The following is an 11,723-nucleotide window of genomic DNA, read 5'->3' on the forward strand; positions in this document are numbered from 1 at the left end:
TTTTGCAGTTGAACAATGTGAAATCTGGTACTAATTTCCTAAGAGCTTTAAAGGAGTGTGTCATGATAGAATAAATGGGTTTTACTCTGATATTCTATGTTTGACACAGTAGTATTGGTTGGAAAAACGTAAAGCAATAGATTAGTGAAGAAGAAAGGAATTCATGAATAACACTGTCCTCATTAATATAAGGCCAGATTCCACAGAAACATTTCAACACTATTAGAATAACTGGGTTAAAACTAAAATGCTATATTAGAAAGAAAATGTTGCACCAATGTTTTTGACAAGTTTTAAATCCATTATTGGTTAAAAGTTGAGTATTCTGATTGGGGAATTGAGTTTTAACACATATAGAACTATCTTGTAATAAATTACTTTTATTTGGTGACATACTTATTTATTAAAAGGTGATATGTTATTATCAAATGATCTTTTATTTTGGGTTATTGTGGAGTTCTGAGAAATTATTAAATTTTAACAGAAAAAACATATATGTTCAAAACTGTTAATGTGACACACTAAACTTATCCAAAACTTGAACAATACTGAAAACAAAATTTTAAAAAATGACTTTCTTAAAGAACTTTTTTAACACCAGAAACTGCCATTAATTGTAATATGTGTAACCATAAAATGATAAAATTACAGAAGTATAGATCATTTGTGGAAGAACTGTTTTGGTACAAACTTCCAGAAAGATTTGTGAATGTTAAAAGTTGTGAGGGTAGTCTTAGTTGTGTAAGCAAGTGTAATAAATAGAAGTTAAATGTAAATTAATAGTTCAGCCAATGAGCTCTGTAGTCAGTGAGATCTGGACCTACTTCTGTCTCTCAAATTTACAAAGTATGACCTTTAAAAAGTTACTTTGTGTCTAACTACCTAGTTTACTAATGTAAACTTGGAGCAAAATATGTAAAAATATAACACATATAAAGCATTCACTATTCAATCTGGCTTTTATAAACTCTCAATATTAATTATTTTAATTATTTTTAACACCATAGTCACATTATAACTACTGATTTGTTAGAGCATAAAACATTATGCATTACACAGTAGTGCCTTTCAGTATGGATTCTTTTTTTTTTTTTTTGAGTTTTGGTTAATTTTTAAAAGGTCTTTTGATTGTTTACAGTTAAGTTTAAATTAGCATTTTACGGAAGGTAGCTCATCCTGCTTTTTATGAAAACCAAACTGCTTTCATTTACCTAAGTGTGTAATGTTTGACTCTCACGATGCGATGAATTCACTTTAAGAATCTATTTTTAAAAGCTGGGCTAAATATCAAATCATACATGTAATTATACCCATACTGATGACAAATTCAAAATTAAGTGTTTCTTGCCACGATGCTTCTGGGATTTCACTCGACATTATATTAATTTACAAACCCAAGTATATGTGTCTGTGTGTGTACTTGATTACTTCTCCACAGGCAAGATTAAATATTTTAAAAAACTCTCCAATGTATTTCATATTCATTCTTGTTTGTTACCCTGAATTGTTGGAATACAGATACCAATGTTCTCTGTGATTTCATTGTATATTAGCTGTGCCTCAGATGCATCCCACCAGCATTTATAATCTCCCACTCACTGGGGTGACGGAGTAAAGAGACAGGACAGTAGTGACACATGCCTTCTGTGGCCCAGACACTCATGCATCTTCCAGAGGGAACCAGGTTACTCTTGTAAACAGATGATATCTGTGGTTTTCACAGCCTGTTGGCGCTGTGTGACCTCAGAAGGGGACAATAATGGAAAAAGTAGATTTCTCATCAATGTGTCACTTCAAATTTGAACAGGAAATTCTTACCCTTGGGCTATTTTGAAGCCCATTTATATTATCACACGCCTCCAGAATGCAGAGACTTGCAGCCTGTAGTGTGTCGTTTAATTTGTCCATTGGCAAATGCCCTTGAGAAATGTTTAGGTTCCACAAGATATTGGGATCAGAAACTTGACCACCCAGGCTGTTCACTTGCTTCCATCTGAATCACAAACACTGAGGACTTAGGCCTTGTGAGAAATACCTTAGATGTTTATGTTTTAGACAAAGTTGCTAAATATTACATACTTCTTTCTCTTATGCCCTTGCTATGTCATTTCTATTATACTGAAAATATTCTAAAACCATCATCCCCATAACAAGTATTTAATGTTATTTGACACTAATTCTGAAGACTTGCTATATTTTCGGCTTTCTTGTCACTGTCACAAAGTCATTAATTTCCAAACTTTTCTTCTCAATTTTTCTGCCCTAAGTTTTAAGATACCTTCATTCAATTTTGTCATGCATAAATGAGTTATTAGGTTTCTGTGGAAAACGAGAAATTTCTGGAAAGGAGAAAATATCAAACAATATTGAACAATAACACCATGGCAGAAATTGAAACATTAAATAATTATTCATATTATTCATTGATTCATCCTCTCATGATAACTAGTTGTCTGTATTTTAATCAATATATTTGTTCTCATTGACAAAAGCCTGAGTCTAAGTCCTTAGGGGAAAAATGAAGGTAATTTTTAAAAATTCAGTGAGGGCAGGAAAAGTACTTTTTAAAAAATGTTCATTTATTTATTTTTGAGAGAGCGACAGAGACAGCACAAGCAGGTAGAGACAGAGAGGTAGAGAGAGAAGACCAAGCAGGCTCTGTGCTTTCTGCACCAAGCCTGACACGGGGCTTGAACTCATGAAACATCACATCATGGGGGCACCTGGGTGGCTCAGTCAGTTGAGTGTCCGACTTCGGCTCGGGACACGATCTCACAGTTCGTGATTTCAAGCCCCACATCAGGCTCTGTGCTGACAACCCAGAGCCTGGAACTTGCTTCAGATTCGGTGTCTTCCTCTCTCTCTTCCCCTTCCCTGCACACACTCTGTCTCTCAACAATAAATAAATGTTAAAAAAAAAAAGTGACATCATGACCCGAGCTGAAATCAAGAGTTGGCCGCTTAACCAACTGAGCCACCCGGGTGCCCCCAAAAAGTACTTGTAAAATGCAATTTCAAGGATTTTTACATGTAGGTTTCTACTGGTCTGTAGTTTTTCCTTTGCAACAGTGGGGGATAATTTTATCTGTTAATGATGCATAGTTGACATACAATATTGTATTAGTTCCAGTGTGTAACACAGTGAGTCAAACTCTACACAGAATGAAATGTTCACCCTTATAAATCTTATGACCATTTGTCAGCACACTAAGTTATAAAAATATTATTGACTATATTCCCTACGCTGTAATTAATACCCCGGTGACTTACTTATTTTTTAAGTGTTTATTTAAATTCCAGTTAGTTAACAAACAGTGTAACATCAGTTTTAGGTGTACAATATAGGGATTCAACACTTCCGTGCAACACCCGGTGCTCATCACAAGTGCACTCCTTAATCCCCATCATCTATTTAACCCATCCTCCCACACGTCTCCCCTCTGGCAACCATCAGTTTGTTCTCCATAGTTGAGAGCCTGTTTCTTGCTTTGCCCCTCTCCCCACCCTCTTCCCTTTACTATTTGTTTTATTTAATTTCCACCTATGAGTGAAATCATATGGTATTTGTCTTTCTCTGGCTGACTTATTTTGCTTAGCATAATACACTGTAGCTCCATCAACATTGTTGCAAATGGCAAGATTTCATTCTTTTTGATTGAATGATATTCCATCGTGTGTGCCTGTGTGTGCATACGTGTGTGTGTGTGTGTGTGTGTGTGTGTGTGTACTCAACCGTCTGAGCCACCCAGGAACTTATCATAAAGAAAAGATAAAGGACTCAAATAAATAAAATCACAAATGAGAAAGCAGAAATAACAACTGACAGCACAGAAATACAATTATAAGAGATTATGAAAAACTATGAACCAACAAATCGGACAACCTGGAAGAAATGGATAAATTCCTAGAAACATATAAACTCCTAGAACTGAATCAGGAAGAAATAGAAAACTTGAACAGATGGGTAACCAGCAACAAAAATCATCAGTAATCAAAAAACTCCCAACAAACAAAATTCTAGGGCCAGATGGACTCACAGGTGAACTCTATCAAATATTTAAAGAGGAGTTAATACCTATTATTCTCAAAGTATAAGACATTTCTTCCCTCCTTCCTCCCTCCCTCCCTCCTCCCTCCCTCCCTCCCTCCTTCCTCCCTCCCTCCTTCCTTCCTTCCTTCCTTCCTTCCTTCCTTCCTTCCTCTCTCTCTCTGTCTCTGTCTCTCTCTTTCTTTCAACACAAACTCCACCAGAATTGAGACCCTGAAGAACTCTCTAGTCAGAGGTGTGGGCAGGGGTTTGTGCTGGTCTTTAGGGGAGGGGTCCACCACTCTGGGACTGACATAAACTTGACTGAAAAGGCCAGTCCTGCCAGGACACAGGGGTGATGGGCTTGGTGTAAACAGTTTAGGCAGCCAGTGTTTCACTGCAATGCTTCCTGCAGGTGGGTGGGTGTTTATGCTAGATACAGGAGAGGGAAATGGCATAGGACCCCTCCTTTTTGCCAGGAGAGGCATTTCAGTCAACACTGCCTCTCAGGGGTGTGCTCCGGTAAGAGTGAATAATCACCCCCGCGTGTGCCCCGGGTGTTCTTCAGGTTGCTATTTCCATGCCATCTGCCCCCATGTTGTTTGCTTGCCTTCTCTCCAGGAGCAGGGCGGTGCCTTCAGGGCTCTATCCTAGTCAAGCTCACGGACCCTTAAAACTCCAGACATTAAGCCCTATAGTTGCAAAAACTCATGAAAGTCAGCCTCTTGTTTTCCAAGCCATGGCTTTGGGGAAAGGTTCTCTTTGTGTTCCTGTGTGCACCTCTCTCTCACCCTGATCCGTGACCATGGCTCCCTTCCCTCCACAGCACTCGTGATCCTTTTCTTCCCTAAACCACATCTCTGCACTTCCTTCTTTCTTTGATGTGGCCTCTTCTGTCCCTTTAGTTGTTGAGTTTGTTCTGTCAGTTTTTAGGTCACTTGCTGGGATATTTAGGATGATCTGATAGTTATCTAGTTGTGTTTTTGGAACAAGACAAGCCTAAGTTCCTTTTATTCTGCCACCAACTTCCTCCATCCTCCTGTGACTTATTTATTTTTAACTGAGTGCTTGTACCACTTAATTCCTTTCACTTATATCACCCATCACTCCTCTCCCCTCCCCTGTGGCAGTTAGCACTTTGGTCTCTATATGTATGAGTTGGTTTCTCGTTTCTGTTTTTGTTTTGTTTTGTTTTGTTTTGCTTTGCTTTCCTTTTTCTATTCCATATATATGTAAAATCACACAGTGTTTGTCTTTCTTGGTCTGACATATCCTGGGTATTTTAAATAATGCCACAGTAAAAATAGGGTGCCTACAACTCCTCAATTAATGGTTTCATTTTATTCAGAAAAACACCTGGAAGTGGAATTTTTGTATCTTAAAGGGTTTTTACTTTTAATTTTTTGAGTAACCTCCATATTCTTTTCTCTTCTGGCTACAGTAATTTACATTTCCACCAGCAACACATGAGGGATCTTTGTCTACATCCTCACCCGCACTTGTTATTTATTGTCATTTTGATTCTATCTATTTTAACAAGTGTGAGGTGATATCTCATTGTGGTTCTGAATTGCATTTCCCTGATGATTAGAGATGTGGACTATCTTTTAATGTGTCTGTTGACCACTATACATCTTCTTTGAAAGAATGTGTATTCAGTTCCTCTGCCCATCTTTTAATTGTTTGGGGGTTTTGGGGGGGGGTTGAGTTGTAAGAAATCTTTGTGTATTTTGAATATTAATCCCTTGTGGATATATCATTTGCAAGTATCATGTGCCACCAGTAGGTTGTGCTTTTTTGTTTATGATTTCCTTTGCTGTGTGAAAGATTTTTAATTTTATATATATATATATATATATATATATATATATATATATATCCCCACTTGTTTATTTTTGTATTTGTTGCCTTTGCCTGAGAAGACAGATCCAAAAAATCTATGTACCTATGTACAAGACCTATGTACAAGAATTTACTGGGTTTTCCTTTTTTGTGTTTTATGGCTTCAAGTCTTTAAGCTTTGAGTTTATTTTTATATACAGTGTAAAAAAGTTGTCCAGATTCTTTTTGTTTGTTTGTTTGCATGTAGTTGTCCAATTTTTTCAACACCATTTATTGAAGATGGTCTTTAACCCGTTGTATATTTTTGCATCCTTTGTCATATTAATTTACCATAGAAGTACATGTTTCTTTCTGGGCTTTCCATTGTGTTCCATTGATTTATATAAGTCTATTGTTGTGCCAGTACCATATTATTTTGATTATTATAGCTTTTTAATATAGTTTGAAATGTAAGAAAATAATATCTTCAGTTTTGTTTTTATTTCTAAAGATGGCTTCGGATATTGAGTCTTTTGCAGTTCCAAACAATTTTAGGATAATTTATTCTAGTTCTTTGAAAAATTCTATTGGCATTTTGATAAAGATTGCATTGAATCTGTAGGTTGTTTTGGGAGTATGGATATAGTCACAATATTAATTCATCCTGCCATAAATATAGTATATCTTCCCATTTATTTATGTCATCTTCTAATTTCTTTTATCAATGTCTTATTTCAGATATAAGGCTTTATTGGGCTTACTTAAATTTATTCCTAGGTATTTTATTCTTGTAGATGCAATTATAAATGGCATTGTTTTCTTAATTTCACTTTTTGATAGTTTGTTATTAGTGTGTAGAAATGCAACAGATTTCTACATTCAAATTTTGTATCTTGCAACTTAACTGATTTATTAGTTCTAATAGTTATTTAGTAGAGTCTTTAGATTTTTCTATCTACAGTATCATGCCATCTACAAATGGTGACAGTTTTACTTTTTCCTTATAAATTTGGATGTCTTTTATTTTATTTTATTTTTTTTGTTTTTTCAGATTATTGTGGCTAGGACCTATAGTACTGTGTTGAATAAAAAATGAGAAGAATAGGTATCTTGTCTTTGTCTTGGTTTTAAAGCAAAAGTTTCTGGCATTTCACTGTTGAGAATGATGTTAGTTGTGGGCTTGTAATATATGGCCTTTATTATGTGGATGTACATTCCCTCTCTATACACTTGCTTTGTAGTTTTTATCATAAACAGATGTTGAATTTTTTCAAGTGCTTTATCTTAATCATATGATCATATGATTTTAATCTTTCATGTAGTTAACGTGATGTATCAAGTTGATTGATTTGCAGTTATCGAACCATCCTTGCATACATGTAATAAATCCCACCTGATCATGGTGTGTGATCCTTTTAATGTGTTGTTTAATTCAGTTTGCTAATATGTTGGTGAGGATTTTTGCATGTTCACTGGGAATATGAGCATATTATATTTTTGAATTTTGTGTCTTTATCTAGTTTTGATATCAGGGAAACGTTGGCCACATAGAATGAATTTGGAAGCTTTCCTTTGTTTTCAATTTTAGAACTAATTTGAGAAGAATAGGTATTAATTCTTCATTAAAAGTTTGGTAGAATTCACCTGTGAAACCATCTGGTCCTGGATATGTGTTTGTTGGGAGTCATTTGATTAGTAATTCAATTTCTTTACTATTAATTGTTTTTCAGATTTTATTTTTCTTCCTGATTCTGTTCTGAAAGATTGTATATTTCTGGAAAGTTATCTTCTTCTTCTAGGTTATCCAGTTTGTTGGCATATAATTGTTCACCCTAAGTCTCTCATGATATTCTGTATTTGTCAGGTGTCTGTTGTAATTTATCCCTTTCATTTTTGTGAATGTATTTATTTGGGCCCTCACTCTTTTTTTCTTGATGATTCTAGCTAAAGATTTTCCATTTTTCTATATTTTTCCAAAGAAGTAGCTCTTAGTTTCCTTGATCATCTCTGTGGTGTTTATAGTCTATGTTTCAATTATTTCCATTCTCATCTTCTTCATATATTACTTTTTCATATATTTCCTTCTAGTATATTTAACAGATATGTGTGTATGTACATATATAAACAGATAGATGTCTTTTCCTAATTCCCTTAGATATAAAGATAGACTGTTTATTTTAGATTTTTTCTTGTTTATTGAGATAGGCCTGTATCATTGTTAACTTTTCTCTTTAAACTGATTTAGATGTGTCTCAGAGATTTTGAGACATTATTATTTAATTTCCATTTTTCTCCAGGAATTTTTCATTTTCTCATTGATTTCTTCGTCGAACCATTTTTTGGTTAGTAACATGTTGTTTAGCCTCCACATGTTTGAGTTTTGGCAAATTTTTTTCTTGTAATTGATTTCTCGATTCATACCTTGCTGCTCAGAAAAGATGCATGATATGATTTCAGTATTCTTTAATTTAATGAGACTTGTTCTGTGACCTGACATGAAATCTATTCTGCAAAATGTTCCAAGTGCACTTAAAAAGAATGTGCACTCTGCTGATTTGGGATTTAATGTTCTGTACATATGTATTAAGTTCATCTAGTCTAATGTGCCTCTCTTTCCTTATTGATTTTCTGTTTTGATAGTCTACCTACTGATTCAAGAGAGGTGTTAAAGTCTCCTACTATTACTTCATTACTGTCAATTTCTCTCCTGTGTCTCTTAATATTTGCTTTGTTTGTTTAGGTACTCCTATGTTGACTGCATATATATTTACAATTGTTCTATCCTCCGGTTGGATTTTTCCCTTTATCATTATGAAATGCCCTTCTTCCTTTCTTGTTACAGTTTTGTTTAAAATCTATTTTGTCTGATATAAGTACTGCTACCCTACCTTTCTTTTTATTTCCATGTGAAATGGGATATTTTTTTCCATCTTTTCTCTGTTAGTCAGTATGTGTCTTTAGGTCTGAAATGAGTTTCTTGTAGAGGGCATATAGATGGGTTTTGTTTCTTATCCAGTCAGTCACTATTCAGCCTTTGATTGAAGCATTTAGTTCATTTACATTTAAAGTAATTATTGATAGGTATGAACTTACTGCCATTTTGTTAATTGTTTCCTGGTTGTTTTGTACTTTTTTTCTGTTTTTGTTTGTTTGTTTGTTTGCTTGTTTATTTTTTGGTTTGAGGGTGTGTTGTGTTTTGCTTTCTTCTCTTGTGTTTTGATGACTTTCTTTAGTGTTATGTTCTGACTCCTTTCTGTATTTTGTGTGTGTGACTATAGTAAGATTTTGGTTTGTGGTTCCAGTAAGGTTCATAGATATAACACATGTACATAACAGTCTATTTTAAGTTAATAGTTGCTTAGGTTCAAACACATTCGGTAAGCATTACATTTTTACTACCCTCCCCCAACATATTTTATGCTTTTGACACAATGTATTACTTCTTTTTACATTGTGTATCATTTAACCAATTATATTTAGTTGATATTTCCACTTTGGTCTTTTAATTGTCATATTAGCTTTATAAGTGGTTGATCCATGACCTTTAATATATGCTTGGTTTTTGCCAGTGAGATTTCTTCTTTTATAATTTTCACACTTCTATTTGTGACTTTTTCTTTTTCCTTAAAAAGTTTTTTTTAACATTCTTGTAAGTCCAGTTTAGATGTCATGAACTCTTTTAACTTTTGTTGGTCTGTGAAACCTTTTATTTCTCAAATCTGAATAATCTTGCCAGTGGAGAATTCTTGGTTTAGGCTTTTCCTTTTCAGCATTTTGAGTATACAATGCCAATTCTTTCTGACCTATAAAGTTTCTGCTGAAAATTGAGCTGACAGTTTTATGGGGCTTCTCCTGTATATAACTAGTTAATTTTCTCTTTCAGCTTTTAAGATTCTCTATATTTAATTTTTGCCATTTTAGTTAGTATGTGTCTTGTTGTGGACCACTTTGCATTCATCTTGTTTGGAGTTTTCTGTGCTTCTTAGACCCAGATGTCTGTTTGCCTCCCCAAGTCAGTATAGTTTTCTGCTATTATTTATTCAAGTAAGTGCTTTTGCTTTTTCTATTTTCTTCTTCTGGGATTCTTGCAATGCAAATATTAGTAAACTTGATGTTGTCCAGAATTTTCTTATTCTCATTTTTAAAAATTCTTCTGCTTCTATGATTTCCACTACCCCATCTTCCAGATCACTGATCCCTTCTTCTACATCACCTAATTTTCTGTTGATTCCTTCTAGTGTATTTTTAAGTTTTAGTTATCATACACTTCAGTTCTGATTGATTTTTTTATATGTTCCATTTGTTTTTTGAAATTTGACTGTGCTCATCCTTTCTTCTCCAGAGCTTGGTGAGCATCTCTTTCACCATTACTTTGAACTTCTTATCAGGTAGATTGTTTACCTCTATTTCATTTTGATCTTTTTCTGAGATTTTGTCTTGTTCTTTCATTTGAAACATGTATTAAAGTAACTGAATTCATTATATAAACCTTCATACAAAAAAATCTGTAAACTCAGATGGCATTAGTAGTGAATAATGACACTTAAAAATATAACATAATCATATTGTTGCAGCCACTATGGAAAACAATATGCAGTTCCTCAAAAAATTAAAGATAGAAATGCCATAACACCCAGAAATTCTACTTCTGGTTATTTATCCAAAAAAAGTGAAAACCTTTATTCTAAAGATATAAGCACCTGTATGTTTATTGTGGCATAATTTACAATAGCCTAAATATGGAGGTAGCATAGATGTCTATAATAGATGAATAAAGAAAATGTTATATATATATGTATAAAGATTATTATATTATTATATTATATATAATATGCTATATGTATTATATATGTAAAGATTATTATATTTGTAAATATATATTATATATATGTAAAGATTATTATATTATATAATAATCTTATGTAAAGATTATTATAATTATTATATTATACATGTAATCTTTACATATATATAATCTTTACATATATATAATCTTTATATATATATAATCTTTACATATATATATAACCTTTACATATATATATAAAACCTTTACATATATATATAACCTTTATATATATATGTGTATATATATATATATATATATATATATAAAATCTTGCCATTTACAACAACATCAATACACCTAGAGGATATTATGCTAAGTGAAATATGTCAGAGTAAGACAAACACACCATACATTTTACTTAGATGTGGAATCTAAAATAAAACAGTTGTACAACCAAAAAGAAATCAGAAATGCACAGAACAAGCTGGTGGTTGCTTGGTGGGGGTGGATAGGACAAAATAGGTAAAGAAGATTAAGGGGTACAAAAATTCCAGTTACAAAATAAATAAATCACAGGGATGAAAAGTACAGCATAGAGAATATAGTCAATAATGTTGTAATAACTTTGTATGGTGACAGAGAGTAACTACACTTATCATCGTGAGCATTGAGTAATATACAGAATTGTCAAATCACTATATCAAACACCTGAAACTAATATATGTCAACTATACTTCAATTAAATATTTATATATATTACATGTATATTATATTTATATATAATATAGATATGTATATGTAGTGTACATATGTACATTTTATATGTAATATAAATTTATATGTAATATAAATATATGTAACATGTAATCATATGCATGTGATAATATATATGTAATAATATATGTAATAATAATATATATAGTAATCTGAAATACATATGTTTATGTAATATAATATGTATGTAATACATGTAATATATTACATATACATATGTATATGTAATATATGTATATGTAATATATTACATATACATATGTATATGTAATATACATATGCATATTATATATGTAATATAAATTTATATGT

The sequence above is a fragment of the Felis catus genome, chromosome B4 (assembly GCF_018350175.1).
Source record: "Felis catus isolate Fca126 chromosome B4, F.catus_Fca126_mat1.0, whole genome shotgun sequence".
In the NCBI taxonomy this organism is placed as follows: Eukaryota; Metazoa; Chordata; class Mammalia; order Carnivora; family Felidae; genus Felis; species Felis catus.